The sequence below is a fragment of the Oryctolagus cuniculus genome, chromosome 12 (genome assembly GCF_964237555.1).
Source record: "Oryctolagus cuniculus chromosome 12, mOryCun1.1, whole genome shotgun sequence".
NCBI classification, from domain to species: Eukaryota; Metazoa; Chordata; class Mammalia; order Lagomorpha; family Leporidae; genus Oryctolagus; species Oryctolagus cuniculus.
Genome location: NC_091443.1, coordinates 16,473,059 through 16,495,431, shown reverse-complemented (window position 1 = coordinate 16,495,431; position 22,373 = coordinate 16,473,059). Strand labels below are relative to the sequence as shown.

General features: G+C 39.6%; 1 protein-coding gene and 1 pseudogene across 1 annotated transcript in view; both read right to left on the bottom strand.

Annotated features, from left to right (window-relative positions):
• The window catches only part of GABRG3 (gamma-aminobutyric acid type A receptor subunit gamma3), a 666,707-nt gene that overhangs the window by 76,795 nt on the left and 567,539 nt on the right, over positions 1 to 22,373 (bottom strand). The gene's annotated exons all lie outside the window — the stretch shown is intronic.
• LOC100340865 (polyadenylate-binding protein 1 pseudogene) lies at positions 84 to 3,250 on the bottom strand (annotated as a pseudogene).

Genomic DNA, 22,373 nt, shown 5'->3' with positions numbered 1-22,373 from the left:
TGTTTTCCTCTTATTTTTAAAAAAATTTTCTCATTGCATTTAACATTGTTAGTTGGACTATGATATAAATAGGTATTGATCTCTTTGTTGATATTCTCAGATGTCCAGGTTGTTTTTGTCTTTTTTGGGGGCTATATTTCTTCAAATAATTTTAGCCCTGTTTCCCTTCTCTTGAGACTCCCATTATGTTTGTTTATAAGTGTGATGATGAAACTCCCATATCAGTTTCTGTACATTTTTCCCCCAACAACTTTTAATTTTTTCTTTTCACTAGATAATCTCTATTGTGGTATTTCAAGTTTGCTGATCTTTTCTTCTGTCTATTCGAATCTATTGTGTACCCAGATGCAGAATTTTTTACTTCAGTCATTTTACTTTCTATTCTAACCTAAACCTCCTACTTGGTTCTTAACTGATAGTCTCTAGTTGTCAAACATTCCTTTAATTCTTTAGTCAAGCTTCTTTTCACTCTTTGAACATATTTAAAACAAATCATTTAAAGTCTGTATCCAGTATGTGTGTGTCCAACATATGGCATTCTTTAATGATAATTTTTACTGAGGGTTTCCCCCTATATGTATGTGACGTATTTCTTTTTTTAAGCTTTGTGATTTTTGTTGAGAACTAGACATTTAGATGATATGTTGTAACAACTCACATGTTAGATCCTTTCCTCCACTACTGGTTTGTTGTTGTTCCTGAGTGTTCTGTTTATGTTGTTTTTCATTTTGTTCCTCTCGTGCTGATCTTCCTGAACAAACTTTGTAGATTCTCTATTCTTTGCAGAATATGTTAACCATTCTTTTTAATTGCTGTTGTTACTTGTATGTTCCTTTTTTTTTCTGGTTAAGGGATTTTTATTAAAGAATTTTATAATCCAAATTACATTTCCTTATCAATTCGGATCCTTAAAACAGAACGAATATTCTGAGATATTCCACAGTAATGAATAAAAATATTAAAGAAAGGAATGCTTTAAATTTGTGTACTTCGCTAAATGTTTTAATATTTTATACTACTTTTTGTGGATTATTTTGTTGTTTTTTATTTCAATAAGTACTTAGGACTAGTTTCAATGTTTTATTTTCAAAATTTATTTTATATTTTGCATTTTTTCCAGAAAACTTAAGTCTTTTGGTGTTTAGATATTTTCTTCAATGAAGCATGGGTTTCTTTTCATGGTTCCTGATCAGTTCTAAACAATTTGAACACCAGTGGCACTGCTCACTGCCTTCTGGGCAGCCTCTTTAGCCTGGTGGACATGCAGTACAGCCACAGCTTCATCCACTTTAGAATGGAGAGACTCTGGAGACTCAAGCATATGAAGAAGTTCCGAATTATCAATTTCCAACAACATGCCGGTGATTTTGCCAGCAAGAGTAGGGTGCATGGCTTGAATAAGAGGAAACAGCTGTTCACCCAACATTTGCTTTTGCTCTTGAGGGAGAGCAGATGCCAACATGGAAGCAGTTAAATGTTCCTGAACTTGTACGTGAACAGCAGGCTGTTGTATGGTAACCTGCGGCTGTGCATTAAGAAGATGTTGTTGAAGATTGCGAACTCCTGGAGCATATTTGTACTGTGGAACTGGGCGGACAGGAGTGGCTGCAGCAGCAGCCGCTGCAGGACGTGGACCCATTGTCTGTGTTGATGTGTTAGCGGCACGCTGTGTGGACACGACTCGTGGAACCTGTGCAGACACTGCTCTCATAAATGGTGGTCTAGAAGTGGCTGAGAAGACAGCAGCTGGCATATTTTGGAAAGACCTGGCACCCTGAGCACTCCAGCGAGGGCTGGGTCTTAGTTGAGCAATTTGGCTAGAAGAATAGTATGCAGTACGGTCCTGAGTCTGTGGGATAGCTGCCATGAAGTAACCTGAAGTAGGTGCTGGCTGGTAAGGGCTGATCACCGGGTTGGGCACAGCCCGTACACTTGCCACCCTGTGCATATACTGGTTAGTGAGATGAGCCTGGCGCTCCTCTTTGCGCTGAGCTAAAGCTACATACAACGGCTTGGTGGCCACAATTCTACCGTTCATTTCTGTAACTGCTTTAGTGGCTTCTTCTGGGGAGGAGAAACACACAAAACCAAACCCTTTGCTGCGACGCCCCTCCGTCATAACCTTCGCGCTAGTGATGGTACCAAACGGGGAGAACTCTTTCCGGAGACGTGCATCGTCAATACCGTCGTCAAGATTTTTCACATAAAGGTTAACTCCCTGGTATCTGGTGAGCCTATCTTGCCTCATCTGCTCAAATTTGCGCTTAAGTTCCGTCTGGCGTTCCACCTTTTTCTGAGCTCGTCCAACGTAAATTTGCTTTCCATTGAGCTCCTTTCCATTCATCTCATCCATCGCCTTCTGCGCATCTTCATGCCTTTCAAAGCTGACAAACCCAAATCCTTTGGATTTGCCACTTTCATTGGTCATTACTTTGACACTTAAGGCAGGTCCAAACTGGCCAAAGAGATCCTTAAGGCGCTCATCATCCATATCTTCCCCAAAATTCTTGATGTAAAGATTGGTGAACTCTTTTGCCCTGGCTCGGAGCTCTGCTTCTCGCTCTTTACGAGACTTAAATCGTCCAACGAACACTTTGCGGTCATTTAGAAGCATCCCGTTCACTTTTTCAATAGCTCTTTCAGCAGCTTCCTGCGTCTCAAAATGCACAAATCCATAGCCTTTAGACCCATTTTCATCACAAACCACCTTACACGAAAGGATGTTACCAAAAGCAGAAAATGTATCATACAGGGCTTTGTTGTCAATGGATCTGTCCAAATTCTTAATGAATATGTTGCCTACTCCACTTCGGAGAAGGGACGGATCACGCTGAGACCACATAATGCGTACCGGTTTGCCCTTGATCACGTCGAAATTCAAGGTGTCCAAAGCTCGCTCCGCGTCCGCCGGCTGCTGGAAGTTCACGTAGGCATAGCCCAAGGAGCGGCGGGTGATCCTGTCCCTGCAGACCCGGATCGAGAGGATGGGCCCGGCCGGGCTGAACTTCTCGTAGAGCATCGCCTCGGTCACGTCGGGGTGCAGGTCCCCGACGTACAGCGAGGCCATGGGGTAGCCGGGGGCGCTGGGGTTCATCTCGGCACGGCTCCCCGCAGGGCCACAACCTGTGACCTTCCCGTGAGAGGAGAAAAGCGAGCGCTGCAGACCAGGGCCGGAGCCGGAGGGGAGGCGAGCGGGGGCAAGCGCCGAGGGACAAAATTCGCCCGGACTCGGAGACCACTCAACGGCCACAGAACCAGGCGCATCCGCAGGCGCTGGCTGCGTGCTGCGGGGTCGCGTCTGGGCAGCGGGCGGCCTCGGTCTCTTGGTTCCTTCTTGGAGCTGCTGAGGTGGACGGGTCGGTCTCGGTTGCTTCCTGTGTTATTTTATTCAAGAGGAAGGAACAAAAATACCACTGGCGGGGGGAGACGCGGATTTTTGGAAGTTTAAAAAAATATTTTTGAAGTTTTAAAAAATGATTTTTTACATAATAATAAACGTTATGTTCCGAGCCCCAAGAACACACCCGCCCTCAATTGTGGAGGATTAAGGGTGCCTGTAAATTCTTATGTTTGCTTTAATACTTGGGGTCCTTTGGTTTATGCTTGGTTCATTTTAACTTAGTGATGAGACAATGATCAGGCACTATATTTCCTTATATCACCATCATTATCACTGTAACTACAATCATACTGCTATCCATAAAGCTGCAGTTTTGTTCCTGGGAACAAGCCAAGGCCCTTCTATACAGTAATTCCTACAATAATGCTAATATCCTAGGCGTTGCTGTCCTCACTTTCCAGAGAAGAAAGATAAGGCGCAGCGCCATGGGTCCTGTATGTAAGGAAGAGTGATAGCAAGAATTTAGGTCGTCAGGGTCTAGTGTCTACCCCCTCCCCCACTGCACAGACCTGGCCTCTATTTGTTCTGAATTTCATGCTTCCAGAAGTCACGTTCCTCAACTTAGGAAGATTTCTCACAAAAGTACACAATGTCATGGAGCACATTCATCACTCTCCTGAATCAGCTTTTCTCAGGCGCAGAGGGGTTATTGCTTCCCAAACTGCACAATACGGATATGCAGGTCATGACGTGTCTTTTCACAGGACGTTAATAAGAATTGTCAGTGCTTTACAAAATCAGCTATCAGGCATAGTTTTCTGACAGTCTTGATATAAACTTCTTTGTCCTTTGTGGGGCTATTGAAGCAAACATTTCTCTTACTCTTGAAAGGCACAACCAGTGATGAACTCCCAAGTCAAGGAAGCAAATGCTTTGGAGCAGAGATGGATATGATGGGAAGCTAACACAGCCAGAACAGCCGAGTCCTTGCTTCCAAAGTCCTTGGAGAGGCACGGCAGCTTTTTGTAGGTAAATTTTAATCATTAGAAAAGGTCTCCCATTCCCACTTGCTTCCTGTCCCTTTTGTTGTATATTTGACATATCAAATTTTAACATTTTTATATCAAACCCATCATTCATTTCTATATTTATCTTTAGTATGTTTAAGTAATATTTCCTTAAGTATCCTCCTATACATATATTTAATTTAATTATAATTATTTTATGGTTTTATTTTTATTTTTAATTTATTCGCCTTTCTGAAGTTATTTGGCGAAGAGTCTTTCTAGTTGACTATCAGGTGTGTGTGTGCATGTGTGTGTGCATGATATTTAAAAATACTACTTGATGTCAATTTTCTAAAGATAAAAATGCCCATGGTAAGAAAAATGAAGCTTTTGCATCAGCAAAGGTTATTCCTAAAATGAAGGTATATTGTTTTTAATCATCAGTTCTCTCATATACATCATGAGATAACACTTAAATTATTTATCTGTAATATATAACACAGTATTCCAGAGAAATCACCATTATAGCCATAATAATAGATTGTTGGAAGCTTGATAAATTGTATTTATTTCTTAATTGACTTGTTTTAGTTGCCTATGATAAAAACATGAGAATCATTTTTATTAGATAATTCTGAAATACAAAAAAAAAACTGTAGAGGCAAAAGAAGAAAAATATAAACTTGGCAAATAGTTTATTATGTTAAACAGTTTATTTATTGGATCTGTTGCTGTGGCATAGTGGGTAAAGCTGCCTGCTGCAGTGCCGTCATCCCATATGGGCGCTGGTTCGAGTCCCGGCTGCTCCACTTCCAACCCAGCTCTCTATTATGGCTTGGGAAAGCAGTAGAAGATGGCGCAAGTCCTTGGGTCCCTGCACCCACATGGGAGACCCGGAAGAGGCTCTTGGCTTCTGTCTTTGGATCAGTGCAGCTCCGGCCATTGCTGCCAATTGGGGAGTGAATCAGCAGATGGAAGACTTCCCTCTCTGGCTCTCTGCCTCTCCTTCTCTCTCTTTGTAACTCTGATTTTCAAATAAAATAAATAATAATTCTTTCAAAAAATAGTTTATTAAGTAAAATATAAATGATTTGTGGACTTGACTTTATAATTCCAGTGACTGGTAAAAATCTGTCATGAAGGTAAGTTACCTTTTTCCAGCATAATTAGACTTAACAAACACTATTTCACAGTTACATAGTATTTTCTCTGGTAAAAGATTTTACTCTAGAAATTCTAATTCTCAAAGACAAGAGTAGTCCCTTCTTTTTTCCATAGTCTCAGATTTTCTTTTCAAAACATCTTAAGCTCTATGGAATAGGAGGTTGCCCCAACAGGGCTCATGTGAGAAAGCACCAGGCTCACCTGAGTATACAGGGAATTATAGCAAATCTTTAATAATCGAAGATACTGTTGGTTCTATTTCAACCAGTCAAGAGGGAATAGAAAATGGAAGAAAACTACTTAGTTATATTTTTATGTAGTGATTATGATACATGACCTGATTATGAATGCAAAAATAAAAGCAATCTCACTTGCAAATATTGATGCAGAGTCTCACATAAAATGTCAATTAGCAGAATCCATTTGCCTATCTTTTTCAATTTAATATTTTACTCAGTATTTTAAAAAGTTTTATTTATATAAAAGGAATAGATTTCATGTATTTCACATATACAGTTTTAAGAACATAATGATACATTCTAAGAACCCTCCCTATCATTTTTTTTCAAAGCTGACTTGAGGAAGCAGTGTTCCTTTTTTAAAATTTATTTTTTTTATTTTATTTATTTGAAGACAGAGTTACAGAGAAAGAGATAGAGACAGAGAGAGAGGTCTTCCATCCATTGGTTCACTCCCCAATTGGCTGCAATGGCCAAAGCTGTGCTGATCTGAAGCTAGGAGCCAGGAGCTTCTTCTGGGTCTCCCATGCGGGACAGGGGCAAAGGGACTTGGGCCATCTTCTACTGCTATCCCAGGCCATAGCAGAGAGCTGGATAGGAAGAGGAGCAGCTGGGACTCGAAATAGCACCTATATGTGATGCTGGTGCTTCAGGCCAGGGCTTTAATCCACTGGGCTACAGCAAAGGCCCTGCAACCCTCCCTATCTTGCTGCCACTCTCCCTCCTACTTCCTGTCATTTTTCTTTTAGTTTTTGCTTTGACACACTTCAATTTGCTTTATAATCACAAGCTTAACCCTCCAATAAGTATGGAATTCAACAAATAGAACAACCACTGTTTCTCAGGAGTATAGACAAGGTCTATACACAATAATCATCTCAAAATCTCAATTTCACTCATTTACATTCCTTTTTTCTTCACTCTGTATATTAGTTTCCACAAGTCAGGGAAAACATATGGTATTTGCCTTTTGGGACTGATTTACTTCATTAAGGATAGTGGTCTCCAATTGGATCAATTTTGTTGCAAAAGACAGGATTTCATTTTATTTTTTTACAGCTGAGTAGTTTTCCATCATATATATAAGCCACAATTTCTTTATCCAGTCATTCTGTTGATGAATACCTGGGTTTATTCCATACCTTAGCTCTTGTGAGCTGATCTGTTATAAACATAGGAGTGCAGATAACTCTTTCATATGCTGATTTCATTTCTTTCACGTAAATCCCAAAGACTTGGATGGCTGGGTCATAGGGTATATCTATTTTCAGATTTCTGAGGAATCTCTATACTGTCCTCCATAATGGTTGTCCTAGTTTACATCCCTACAAACAGTGGATTAGGGTACCTTTCCCTCACATCCTCATCAGCATTTGTTATTTTTTGGCTTTTGGATGATAGCCATTCTAACTGGGGTGAGGTGAAACCTCATTGTGGTTTTATTTGCATTTCCCTGATGGCTAGTGATCCTCAGCATTTTTCATGTGTTTGTTGACCATTTGTATTTTATCCTTTGAAAAATGCCTATTCATATCATTAGCCCATTTCTTAACTGGACTGTTTGTTGTTGTACTTCCTGTATGTTCTGGATATTAATTCTTTATTAGATAAATAGTTTGCAAATGCTTTCTCCCATTCTGTCAGTTGCCTCTTTGTTGAGTGTTTCTTTTGCCGTGTAGAAGCTTCTTAACTTTGGGTTATCTGTTATTCCCATCTGTCTATTTTTGCCTTTATTGCCTATGATTATGGGGTCTTACCCAAGAAGTCCTTGCCTATGCCCATGCTTGCAGTGTTTTCTCTTTTTTCCTCTAGTAATTTGATGATTTCAGATCTTAGGTTTAGATCCCTGATCCACTGTGAGTTGATTTTTTTATAAGGTATAAGGTAGGGGTCTTGTTTCATACTTTTGTAGGCAGAGATCCAATTTTCCCACCACCATCGCTTCTCAGCCTTTTGGCTAAGATCAAGTGCAATTTTCCCACCACCATTTTTGAAGAGACTCTCCTTTCTCTAGGGAGTGATTTTAGCTCATTTGTCAAAGATTAATTGGTTGAAGCTGCATGGGTTAATTTTGGAGGTCTCTAATCTGTTCAATTGGTTCACATGTCTCTTCTTGTGCCAGTATCAGGCTGCTTTGATTATAACTGCCCTGTAATATGTCTTGAAATTTGTCATTTTGATGCCCCTAACTTTGTTTTTATTGTTTAGGATTGCTTTAGCTATTCTGTGTCTCTTGTGATTCCACATGAATTTTTTGAGGTAACATTTTAATTTACATTATATTCTACATTATGACTTAATGGAAATTATGCAGGAAACAAAGAGAAGAATTTATAAATATTATCTCTACTCTGTTCCTCTTCTTAGAAGGCAAATGCCATTTTATAAGATGCAGTATACATTTGTTAACAACACCCCATAAGCTCATATTTAAAAGATATTTCTAGACAAGTTGATTATAAATTTTATTCATAAGAACTCTCAAGCCAGCTTGTCCAGGAGAAGATCAACTAGGGATTAGTTTTTCTCATTTTTTTTAACCAGAAAGACTCTTTACTGAACACAATTATGCATAACTATGGATGTTAAAAAAAATTCTAACAATGAGTCAAAATCCAGAAGAAATTAAACATACATTTGTAAAGTTTCCAACATAAAAAAGATGATTTAAAAGACAGTAGAGCAATACAATATTCTATGAGTAAATTAAAAATAAAATAAATTGGGAGAAAACATAGATAATATATCATTGGAAAAGGACTGATTATATCAATAAGTTTTATAAACATGAAAGCATGAGAAAATACAAGACCAAAAATCCACTGGTAAAGGGAAATAGATAAATCTGAATAAACAGTTCATAGAGAAATAAAAATGGATTCTAAACTGGTTATTAAAAAAACTCAAGTTCTCTTTTTTTCAAAGATTTATTGATTTATTTGAAAGGCAGAGTTACGAAGAGAGGAGAAGGAGGAGGAGTTGAAGGAGGAGAAAGAGAGAGAGAGACAATCTACGGCCATACCACCCTGAACACACCTGATGTTATTTGATCTTGTAAGCTAAGCATGGTAGGACCCGGTTAGTACTTGGATGAGAGAGACAGAGAGATGGACAAACATCAATTTTGTCTATCCACTGGTTCATTCCCCAAATGGTCACAAAGGCCAAGGCTGGGCCAGGTCAAAGCCAGGAGCCAGCAGCCAAGAGATTCATCCAGGTCTCCAGGTGCCCAAGGACTTGGGTCATCTCCTGCTGTTTTCCCAGGTGCATTAGCAGGCAGCTGGATCAGAAGTGGAGTAGCTGGGACTCAAACTGGCATCCATATGGGTTGCCAGCATTGCAGGTGACAGCTTCATCCAATACACCACAATATTGGCCCCTCAAGATCTCTTCTGATAAAAGAAAGGACTGGAAGATGCTGGACACCAACAAATTGCATCAAAACATGATAAATAAAGAGAAGGAATTAAGCATTTTCTCTGTCTTTCCTGCCTCTATGAGCTGCATTTCAGGCTAAATAAATATAGATGTGGTAAAGTTTTTTGGCTTGTTTATTTTTGTTTTAATGGAACAAACACTAACAAATCAAAGAGAAATAATATAATGAAAATATAGTCACATCACAGCCTCTGATGGATCTGAGACACCAGCAGCAGCCTGTTAATAACCCAAGAATGATCTTTCTTACCATCACTAATGCAGCACAATCAGACATTACATTCCAATCCTTGTGAGCAGTCAGAATCAGCAAGGCTGCCTATGAAGTGTTCTTGTCAAAAGAATTGAACCTGAAGCTAACCAAGGCACGAGAGTTAACTACCACTTTACAGTAAATAGGTCTGACAGTGAAACACCATGAGGATATGATCAGCCAAATGAATATGTGTGAAACTTGACAGGAAAAAGGCCCAGATTCTGCATGAACAGAAGGAATTATTATTGATTAAAGGAGAAATGTCAAACACATGCAATATGTAGACTTTGACTGACACTGATTCAAATAAGTCAACTGTTAAAAAGAGAACTGGAGGAATTGCACATCAGTTGATTGACTTTTCTATACTGAAGAATCCATATTAACTTTCTTTGTGTAGGAAGATATTGGATTAACAAAGGCATGCATCTGCTAGAGGTATCTAATGCAGTATTCTCAGGAGAATCCATGTAATGTCTAATATTTACTTTAAAGTATTCTTTAACAAATGTTAGTGGAAATACATGAAACCAAAATAGCAAAAATGTGTGCCGAGTAATTGGCATTTGGGATTTCATGGCACTCTTCTACCTGTTTAAAAGTAAACCTAATGCCTACGTTTAAGCCAACAGAATAGCTGCTTGAAATCCAAAAAGTTTACCAAAATAAAATTATATGTTCTTGCCCAAAACAACAGCACCCTCACTTCTAGACTCTGGATCAAGATGCTGCCATTTACTTGCACACTACAAGACTCTGACCCTGTTCAGTAATGGAAACCCTTTCTTGATCTCAGGTTTCTTTTTTTCTGTGAATTGTGGAGAATGTGGAAGGGACTCCTATTTATTAATACTATAACAGTATCAAAGACTACACATAGCTGCATGTTATGGACAGAAGGTTTGTGCCTTCCCCCTCCACCTACATATATGTTGAAGTCCTACTCCCCAGGGCTTGGGATTAGGTGATGGAGCTTTGGGAGGGAATTATGCATTTAGGCTGCAACCTTCACGATAGAATTAGTGCCTCATAAAAGCAGATCTAAAAAAGATGGTCTCTCTGCCATGCTAAGACATAGTAAGAAGGTGGCCAACTACAGACTGCAAAGAAAGCCTTTGCCAGACAGTGGATCAGCAGACACCTAGGAGGTAGGATTTCCTAGTCTCTAGAACTATGAGAAAAAAATGTTGGTTGTTTAAGCACCTAGTTTATGGAATTTTGTTCTAACAGCTTGAGCTAAGACATATAAAAGACTTTGCAGTGTTCCAGGCCATGGTGATTGCAGAGTTATCGTTCACTTTAGTTTTTAAAGTGCTGTCAAGGATATAAAAGTATATCCGTTACTCAAAATAGTACATTGAAAAGTTCTTCACCCTCTAGGATAGGCTCTCTGGGTAGCTTTCCTTTTATGGGTTCTCAGGCATTGGCTGTTAAGGGGGGAGAGCGGTAAAGGATTCCTGGGCAGCAGTTATGCCACTGTCAACATAATTACTTTGTGACAACACCCTCCCTTACTCTCCCCTGTGTTCCTCCTCTCCATACACTTACAGTTGAGGATACAATAGGTCAAGAGGCAGTGGCAATAGAGAAGGATTACACTGTGTACTGTTGTTTCTCTAGAGAAAAGTGATCTTTGTTTTGAATGATGAGAGTTAGGAGGTAGCTTCCTTCTCTGTTGCATTTGACCTATTTTGAGAAATATTTACAGGGAACTGAGCAGAGCTTTGATTAATAGATGCATCATAAAGCTATTCCAGATTCACTTTTGTTTCTATGTAAGAAAAAAATAAATTCTGCTTTGGTAATTGTGATCAATTTCTTGTTTGCACTGGTGTTGAAGTATAACAATTTTTCCTGATGCTATGGAAAATTATTTTTCCCAATATTTATGTCACACAAATTCATCAGAGCTTAGGAGTGGCTCAGGGAAGTACCAATGGCAAATATACCACTATCAGGATAGGAAAACCCCCAAATTATGACATATTCTGGAGTCTACTGAATATTGTGTGATTTACTGACTATTGTGAAATCTACTGCCAAGTCATAAAACCCTTTACTTGGTCTTTAAAATAATGCAGATTCTTCCTTAAAATTCTTCATTCAGAGATTTTTCAACCCAATGTTGTCAAGCGTTCAATGCTTCTTTATTATTTAGGGAGAACTCTTGAATTCGAGCCTATTGATTGTTATTTAACCTCAGCACACTGTTTACTTGGTTTCTAGACTATAGACCAGTAACTCCATTTCCTGAAGCCTTATTTTTTGAAATAGGGTGAGGTTGCCTAAAACAGAATTTCTGAAACAATGGGTCCTTGGAATCAGTTTAGTGGGCCATATCCAACATTTTTCAGTGAAATCTAGCAGAATGAATAAGAATCCATCAGAGGCATCATACGCAGTTTGAGAACCCATAATATTTATAAAAAATGAAAGATTCAAATGTATGGTAATTATTATTTTTGTAATTTTCAATGTACTTTAGTACTGGAATAGAAATTGTGCTTCCCAGAGAGACTCAGTTTGAACATAGAAAGCCATCATCTAGGGATGAATTTGCAAATTCAGTGCAATTAGGAACAGTAAGGATAAATGAAAGAAGTCACAGGGTGAACCTGAATGAAGAGCTAAGGGCAACAGTGACTTGGACACATTGCCCTACTCAAATCAGTGGTCCTCCTCTAAGAATCTGTCCCAAATTACCAAATCCTTTGAGTTCAAAAAGTAGAAATACAGAATGCTATATAAAATATGCTGACTTTTAAATGTTGGTAACTGTGTCTTTTACACAAGCAAAGAACATCCATGGGTAAATGTTGCACTGTGGGGCATTTATTGGCACAAAGTCAAGCTTTTCAAATTGCATTTCCCTTGAGGAACAGCAGCCAAATTGGTGGGAAAATTATAATCAACCAGGGACCTCTTTGTTTATGCTTATTTTTGTGTTATTTTTCAGGGTCTTTGGCTTTAAAATTAGGAAAATGCAGGTCTAGATGTGATTATATAATATTTTCTTTAGTAGTTCTCAGAAATATATCTTTGATCCTTGATGCCACCAAAAGAATATGTGCTCAGCTGGTCGGGCAGGTGCTAATGCAGCAACAGGAAGTGGCTATCACCTCCTCCAAGTCAATGAGAGGACACCCTCTGATTGCTCTTGCTGAGTGAGTCCAGGATGCCCCATACGTAGGAATGAGTATGTGTGTGTGTGTGTGTGTGTGTGTGTCTGTGTTGGGGGATGGGATGGTGGTTCCTGGTTCCTCTTTCATTAGAATTTCCTATAGATTGATTTGAGATTATTAGAATTAGACAATTTTAATAACTCATAAAATTTGAAAAAATTAACTTAAAAATTCAAGTGAGTGCTGAAATAGAACAGGAGAAAATATTTTTAAATCATGTATCTGATAATAAATTTGAATCCGGAATATATAAAAAACTTTTTTTTTTTTGACAGGCAGAGTGGACGATGAGAGAGAGAGACAGAGATAAAGGTCTTCCTTTTGCCATTGGTTCACCCCACAATGGCCGTTGTGGCTGGCGCGCTGCAGCTGGTGCATCGCACTGATCTGAAGCCAGGAGCCAGGTGCTTCTCCTGGTCTCCCATGGGGTGCAGGGCCCAAGCACTTGGGCCATCCTCCACTGCACTCCCGGGCCACAGCAGAGAGCTGGCCTGGAAGAGGGGCAACCGGGACAGAATCCGGAGCCCCAACCGGGACTAGAACCCCGTGAGCTGGCACTGCAAGGCAGAGGATTAGCCTACTGAGCCGCAGCGCTGGCCTATAAAGAACTTTTATACCTCAACAATAAAAAGATATGGGCATTTTGTGCAGCAGTGAAGATGCTTGCGTCCCATATTAGAGTGCTTGTGTTTGAATCCTGGCTCTTCTCTCAATTCCAACTTCCTGCTAATGCAGAGCCAGGGAGCAGCAGGAGATGGCTTAAGCAGTTAGATCCCTGCCTCCCATGTGGCTTTGAGTTCCTGCTCCTGAGAATTGGGGGAGAGAACCAGTGGATGGGAGGTCTTATATTTTTGATGACCCCATTGTAATTGAGCCTACTCCCTGAGTGGAGGGGCAGGAAAGGGAAGTGTGGATAATGTAGTGAACACCTGTTGTTTCAGGACCAGCAGAAGAGCTCTCTGCTATTTCCCAAGCCTTTTCACTTCATTTCTCTGCACATTGCTTCTAAGGAGCAATGCTTCCCACAGCAACTCCAAAGAGCACTTCAGAGTTAGGGCATGGACTCAGCTCCAGGTCTCAGGGAGACAGCACAGGTGTGAGTCACAGACGTCACTGACCCCTGTGGGAGATCCCAACTCAACTTCTCTTGCTGTATGTACCCTAAACATGGCCACAGTCACATACTGCACTCTCACAAGGAAAAGTACCCAGAATGCAACAAGAAAAATAGCAGGGGTGGTGACCCAGTAAGATTTAAATATGTTACTTTTGCAAATTTTTCTCTAAAGATTTTTATTTATTTATTTGAGAGGCAGAGTTATAGAGAGAGAGAGGAAGAGACAGAGAGAGAGAGAGGTCTTCCATATGCTGGTTCACTCCCCAAATGGCCCCAACTTCAGAGCTGGACAGATTTGAAGCCGGGAGCCAGGAGCTTCCTCCAGGTCTCCCACGCAGATGCAGGGACCCAACCACTTGGATCATCCTCTAATATGGCCTTCCCAGACCATAGAGAAAGCTGGGTCAGAAGAGGAGCACCCAGGACACAAACCAGCATTCATATGGGATGCCAGTATTCCAGGCAGAGGCTTAGCTTGCTATGCCACAGCATCAGCCCCACTTTTGCAAATTTTAGTAAGTCTTCTCCAAGGGTCTTGGAAGTAGGCATTACAAAAGAGGGGCCAGGGGGCCGGCGCTGCGGCTCAATAGGCTAATCCTCCGCCTGCGGCGCCAGCACCCCGGGTTCTAGTCCCAGACGGGGCACTGGTTTCTGTCCTGGTTGTTCCTCTTCCAGTCCAGCTCTCTGCTTTGGCCAGGGAGTGCAGTGGAGGATGGCCCAAGTGCTTGGGTCCTGCACCCACATAGGAGACCAGGAGAAGCACCTGGCTCCTGGCTTCAAATCAGCACGGTGCGCTGGTCACAGTGGCCACTGTGGGGTGAACCAATGGTAAAGAAAGACCTTTCTCTCTGTCTCTCTCTCTCACCATCCACACTGCCTGTCCAAAAAAAAAAAAAAAAAAAAAAACCTAAGAAAAAGAGGGCCGGGGGCTTAAGCTTTCATCTTCACAGTCATTTGCCCTTGGCTAACTGTGAAGATAAAGACCCCCGTCCAATTAAAGCAGCAAATAACACAGATAATTATACAGAAATCTCCACACAATTTGAATTCTGGATGAGCTGTTTTCATTAGGATTTTTTTTAAATTACTTGTTTATTTTTAAGGACAAAAAGAGACAAAGAAGCAGAGATAGACATCTCTCTTCCACTGGTTCACTCCCTCAAAGCCCACACTGTCCAGTGCTGGGTCAGACTAAAGAATGGAACTGAGACTTAATCCAAGTCTCCCATGAGAGAGAGGCAGGGACCCACCCATTTGACCTATTACCATTACAACCTTACCTCCCAGGTTGTACAGTAGAGGAAGCTGGATTCAAAAATGCAGCTGAAACTTATACCCAGGCAGTCCAGTGTAAAATGTGAGCATCTCAAGTGTCATCTTCAAACTTACATTTCAAACATCCACCCCCAAATTCTCATCATCCCTGGCCCCTCATCCTAAGGGCAACCAAAATCTTTACTTTCAACAACATAACTGCCATTCTCAAGAGCAGGGGCCTCTCCTGCCACCACCAGTCACAACCCCATTTCACTGATAGCCACAGTCCTAACTGCTAGCCCTGCTGCCTTGCCTTCTTAGGGCAGTGTTCCTGATGGCATTTATGGGCCTCTCTGTCTTCCTACTCAACTCCTTCCCCTTGCAAGAATCAACATCTGACCCCTAATGCCGCTGACTGCTCTGGCATGGCCCAGAACACTGCAGGGTGGGCCCAGTATTCTCAAGGAACCATTTTAATCATTCCCTTACTCAAATCGTAACCAGCATCCTGAGTTCAAACACTACTGGATTAATTTGCCATGCTTTGCTCTGTAAGTGAAAATAATTATTCAGTCATTATATTCCCCTTTATATTTGACTTCTTTTTTATCCTTTTTAGAATAATAATTCTTGGTGAGCCAATTGGTTTCTCAAATAAAATAAATGCACACATAGAAAGCTTTAACACTCCAGTGTTGACAAAAGTGGCTAAAAAAAATCTTTGACAGAGTTTTTGGCACTACCACAGGATCTGAAAACACAAAACTTGCAATGGTCCTAAATCTGAAACTTTTGAATGCCAGCGTGATACTGCAACAGGAAAACCTCACATTTTGAAGCTCTGTTTCATGTACAAAATTGTTTAAAACATTGCATAAAATTACCTTCAGGCTATATGCAAAAAGCATACATGAAACATTAATAAGTTTTTTATTTAGACTTGGGTCCCCTCCCCAAGATATCTCATTATTTACATGCAAATATTACAAAATCTGAAAAAAAGGCAAAATCTGCAACACTCCTCGTCCCAACCACTTTGGAAAAGGGATCTTCAACCTGTCATAAAAGTCATGTAATCAAATATGATACTATTTGTAAAAATATCAAATGTCCCTAAATGTTGATTTGTGAAGTATTCATAAGAAATATGGTTCCAAAAAAAGCCTAGAGTAATAAAGTAAAAAGAAAATACAGCCACAGAAATGTTTTTTGCCATGCGATTTTTAAACGGCTTAAGAAGTGAAAGAAATTATGCTCCACCCATATTTTTTATTACAATGCAACCATTAAAAAGAATGAAGTGGTACGATGTGTAGTGAATTGGAAGGAGGCCAACAGTATTTTATAGAATGCAGGATCCAGATGGTATGACGAGTTAACAGTGAAAACAAATGTATATGCACACGCACGTGCACGTGTGTGTATGTGTGTGTATGTGCATGTGTGTATATGTGTGTGTATGTGTGTATGTATGTATGTGTGTGTATGTGTATATGTGTGTGCATGTGTGTATGTGTGTATTGTGTGTATGTATGTGTATGTGTGTATGTGTATGTGTATATATGTGTGTGTGTATTGTGTGTATGTATGTATGTGTGTATGTATGTGTGTATGTGTGTGTATGTGTGTATGTATGTGTGTATGTGTGTGCATGTGTGTATGTGTGTTTTGTATGTATGTGTGTATTGTGTGTATTTATGTGTATGTATGTGTGCATGTGTGTATGTGTATGTATGTGTGTATGTGTATGTGTGTATATGTGTGTATGTGTGTGTATTGTGTGTATGTGTGTATGTATGTATGTGTGTGTGTGTGTGTGTGTGTGTGTATTTGCCTGAGCAAAGATAAATGCATGGAAAGGGACGGGCATTCGGTGCAGCAGTGAAGATGCTGCTTGGGATGCCATATCCCAAGTTAGAATACCTGCGTTTTGAGTCTGCACTCTGCTTCTGCTAATGTGCACCCTAGGCAGACATGGGTGACTTCTCAAGTACTTGGGTCCCTGCCACCCATGTAGGGGACCTGGATTGAGTTTCTGGTTTCAGGCTAGCTCAGCTCTGGCTGCTGCAAGTATCTGTTTAGGAAGTTAACCAGTACATGGAAGATTTCTCTTTCTCTCTCCCTACTTGTCCCCCTCTCTCCCTCCTTTCCTCCTTCAAATAAATTAAAATAAATGAATAAAAGTTAAAGATAAATGTATAGGAAAAAGAAAATTGCTAACTGTGATTCAGCTTTGAGTTGGGAATATAGATGCCAACAGAAGGAATGGAACCAATTTTACTGTACTTTGGGCACTCTGTGATTCATTGCAGAATGCACCTCATAACAAAAGTGTCAGTCTTAAAATACTGTAATGTTGTGATTGCCTAAAATATTAGTAATTGTAATATATTGATATGCTTGTAATTATAATACTCCTGTAATATCTAAATTTATGCAAAGTTGAAGGGTTAGGTGAACTCAAACATCATGAATGAATCTGTGATGTCAGAGGTCCTAGTTGGTCTCTGAGTAATGACACCACAGTGATGGAGTTCACTGCCATAAATGGGTCCTTATTCAGAGGCTTGTGGGCTCCCATGAGTCAGCAAGCCATGCTCATCCTTCTTTCACTTCCATAGAATCAGAAATGACCAATGAGAAGTTAATGCAAAAGTATGCAAGATTCATTTTTTGAACAATAAAAAAGTGCACTTGATAGTGAGAAATTAGAGAGAAAAACTCAGAACTGAAACAGGGAACTTTATATCAGTCTGAAAAATTAAGTTACACAGAAGTATTTTCTTTGCATTTTCTATGAAATTGCAAAGGGCCATCCATTACTCAGTGTTGAAACTCTGTCAGATTGTTCAAAATTTACTCTACTAATTGCAATTTTCCAGCTTTTTATTTTATTTTAAAATACCTTAACATAGGTTCATTGAAATTTAATTAACATAAGTATAACTACCCTATTCAAGTGTATAATTTGATGTTTCTTTTTTTTAACTTTTATTTAATGAATATAGATTTCCAAAGTACAGCTTATGGATTACAATGGCTTCCCCCTACCCCAATGACTTCCCTCCCACATGCAGCCCTCCCCTTTCCCACTCTCTCTCCCCTTCCATTCATATCAAGATTCATTTTCAATTTTCTATATATACAGAAGATCAGTTTAGTATACATTAAGTAAAGATTTCAACAGTTTGCACCCACATAGAAACACAAAGTGAAAAATACTGTTTGAGTACTCGTTATAGCATTAAATCTCAATGTACAGCACATTAAGGACAGAGATCCTACATGAAGAGTAAGTGCACAGTGACTCCTGTTGCTGACTTTACAAATTGACACTCCTGTTTATGGCATCAGTAATCTCCCTATGCACCAGTCATGAGTTTCCAAGGCTATGGAAGCTTTGTTTATTTTATTAGAGGAAGAACATTTAATGTTATATTTCCACTTACCAGATTTGTTTTCAAATAAAGTTTTCATTTTGGAATAATTTTATATTTACCAAACAAAAATTGTGAAATAATACAAAGAATTCTTGTATACCCTACCCCAGCTTTCCCTATTAATAACACCTCATATTAGTATATTTGTCACTATTAATGGACCACAGCCAGCTTCTATTGTTTTTGATCCAAACTCCCACTGTTCCTTTTTATCTCAGTCTCTAGTAATTACCATTGTGAGTATTTTTCTTCTTCTTTTTGCTCCCACTTGTCAGGGGGCATACAACATTTATATTTCTTTGTTTGACTTATTTCTGTTAACATGGTGTCTCCAGTTCCATCCATTTGGCTACAAGTTAGAGGACTCCATTCTATTCTATGGCTTAAGAGTATTCTATTGTATATGTAGACCACATTTTCCTTATCCATTCATCCAACGGTTGATTCCATGTTTTGGCTATTATGAACAGTGCTTAAATAGCCATGGTGGAGCAGGTTTTCTTTGATACAATGAGTCAATATTTCTATCAGATTTTTAAAGTTATCTATAGGCACAATGCTGTTTTCCAGCTGCTTTTTGACCATGTCGAGGATGACATAATTTGGATAATGATTCCCTTGAGAAAAAAGTTTCTTTCTTTTTTGGAAATTCTCAAATTGGCACCTATATCTCATGAGGTGTGCTGGCTGTCCATGGAACACAAGTTATATGCATTCAGTTTATAATCTAGGAACTCAGCAGATGTTGGATGTGGGATGGGGGCACAGGATAACAACCTCCTACTGTGTGGTGATCAACCCTGTGAAGGTTCCCTTTTTCACCAGAAGAACACCATTTCTGAAAGACAGTAGTCCTCTAAGGCATCTCATTGATAAGATAGCAGGCGAGAAACTGCCAGCTTTTTAGGTTCATGAATGTGTGCTGAAGGGGAGGCATTTTTTTACTACTTTTAAATAAATTTGTAACTATTTAATTCACATATATTATTGAACCTATTTATGGGAGGCAGTGTGATATTGTGATATATGTATACAATGTGTCCTGATAAGATAAAGGCAAAGTGACATGTTCATCACCTCAAACATTTATCATTTATTTACATTGAGAACATTAAAAATTCTTTCTACTAGAAGGGCCATCAAAGAAGGAGGTACCTTTCTCTGAAGGGAGGAGAGAACTTCCATTTTGACTATGACTTTGTCTAAATAAGGTCAGAGTTTGTGAACTCAAGAGGCTTCCATAACCTTGGCAGCTCATGACAAGAGCCTCAGGTGATTACTGACGTCATAAATAAGAGTGTCAATTGTTAAACCAACAACAGGAGTCACTATGTACTTGCTCCCATGTAGGACCTCTGACCTTAATTGTTGTACTATGAGAATTAACAGTAAGACCAATCTTCAAACAGTACTTTATACTTTGTGTGTCTGTGTGGGTGCAAACTGTTGAAATCTTTACTCAGTAAAGATCAACTCATCTGAGTTGTATATAAAGCTAATTAAAAATGAATCTTAGTGAAGAATGGGATGGGAGAGGGAGTAGGAGATGGGATGGTTTGCGGGTAGGAGGGAGGTTATGTGGGGAAAAAGCTACTATAATCTAAAAGTTGTACTTTTGAAATTTATATTTATTAAATAAAAGTTTTCAGTTAAAAATTCTTTCTACTATCCTTTCTGAAATTGTTATCCTATTGTTCTATAGAACATGAGATATTATTCCTATATATTAACCATTCTCTCTCCACTACTCCCATATCCATCCTGTGCTCTGATAACTACTACTCTATTCTCTACTTCTTCGAGATCAATTTACTTAACACATAAGTGAGAATTTGTAGTATTTGTCTTTCTGAGCTTGGATTATTTAACTTAATCCAATATTCTCTGGTTTCTTCCATTATGCTGCAAATGGCCAGATTTCTTTATTTTTTTTTAAGTTCATTTATTTAAAAGGCAGAGTGACAGAGAGACTGAGAGATTGAGAGAGAGAGAGAGAGAGAGAGAGAGAGAGAGAGAATCCCATCTGTTAGTTCACTCTTCAAATGCATGTAACAGCTGGAGCTAGGCCAGGCCCCTCCTGTGGGTGTTAGTGATTCAAGTACATGGGACATCATCTGCTGCCTCCCAGATGCATTTGCAGGAAGCTGGATGGGAAGCGCAAATGGGACTCAATCCAGGCACTCAAATGTATGATGCAGGTATCCTAAGCATCAGCTTAACCAGCTGTACCACAATGCCAACCCTCAGGATTTCTTTCTTTGTTATGGAGGAATACCATTTCATTGTGCATATATACTACACTTATCCATTCATCTGTCAATGTACACTTAAGTTGATTGCATATCTTGGCTAGTATGACTCATGCTGCAAAAAGCATGGGAATATAGCTGTCTCTTTGACGTACTGATTTCATTTCCTTTGAAGAAATACATAATAGTGAGAGTGCTGGATTGTATGCTAGTTCTATTTCTAGGTCTTTAAAGAATCTCCATACTGTTTTCCATAATGGCTGTACTAATTTATATTCTACTAGTAGTGCATGAAAATTAGTCAAAGTATAAATAATTTTGAGAAAAGTTAGAGCAAAAAGGAAAGGAGGGGATGTAGGAAGATTTTGCAGATAACACACGAAAAGAGTGGAGTTTGGAACATTAGAGCCAATGAAGAAGGGCAGACACATGCAAGGGGACAGGACAAAGACAATCAAAGGCTTCTGGACTGCATCCTCCTAGCAAGCTACTCTAACATGCCTGGTGCCATATGATCCATGAGCTCAGCTAAGAGTCTGAACAGATTATACTGTCATCAGTAGCTCCTCTGTTGTAGGTGACTTGCAGTAATTTGCATTTCTTTAGCTCACATAAAAAATTACCTCTGGCAAATAAGCCTGCATGCTCTGGGCTCCTTTTATGAGAGACATAAGAAGAAACTGAGCTGGGCTTAGCTCACAGGGTCTTCCCTAGGAGGCACATTTTACTGTCATCAGATCTCTGATCCAATGGAGCCACCAGGCATTGATTGCTTCTCAGCCTGATAATGAGATTGAGCTTGCATTTCTTCAAATCATAAGGCAGCTGTGGATTGCCTCTCCAGACTTGATGAGCATATGAATGGGGATACAATTTCAGGGAAAGATGATTACATTCCCAGTAACCACAGTTGTATTACATTAAGTCATTTTGACTATTTCAATCAAGGTAAGAATTGGCTAGTCAAATACGTATCACCAGTCACAAAACACTGTTAATAAATGCCCTTATGTTTCCTTCCCTTAGGTTATGTTATAAAGATAAACAATATGAGTGGCAATCAGTTTCATGAGGATGGAGCAATGTCATTTTTCTGTCATGTAGCTGAAAAATAAGAGATGCTTCTCCTAAAAGCTGATGTCTAGTGGACTTGTAATGATCTGCATTTGCTTTCCATGGAAATGCTGCCTGGACCCAGCATGGAGCACTTAGAGATGGGTACTGAAACTGGGTGAGAGATCAAGGGTAAAGAACCTAGGGTAAGGGCGTAGGGATTGTTCCTTCACTGTCATGCAGCTCATGCTAAGGGAGCAAAGGCGGACACTGTCATGAGGCCCTACTGCTGCACCAACAACATCCCATGAGAGAGCTCCAAAACCCTGGACTCTGGAAACTTTGGGTAATGATCTGGAGTGATGAAAATATTGCAGTTAAAAAAAAAGAATAAAACTTGAGTTTCCTAACTCTATCTGGGAATTATCGCACAGGTACTTTGACAAAAGCACTCTTTTCCTTAGAACCATTGTCACCACAGGCAGAGAAAGAATAAGGCACTGCTTTTACCACTGACCAAGAAAACAAAGACCCATCAAAGTATACAAGACTAAATCAGGAGTGTATGCTGGCCCAAAGCTGCAGACTTGCGGGGGGCAGTCTATTCTCAATTTAAGCAGGCCAATGAATT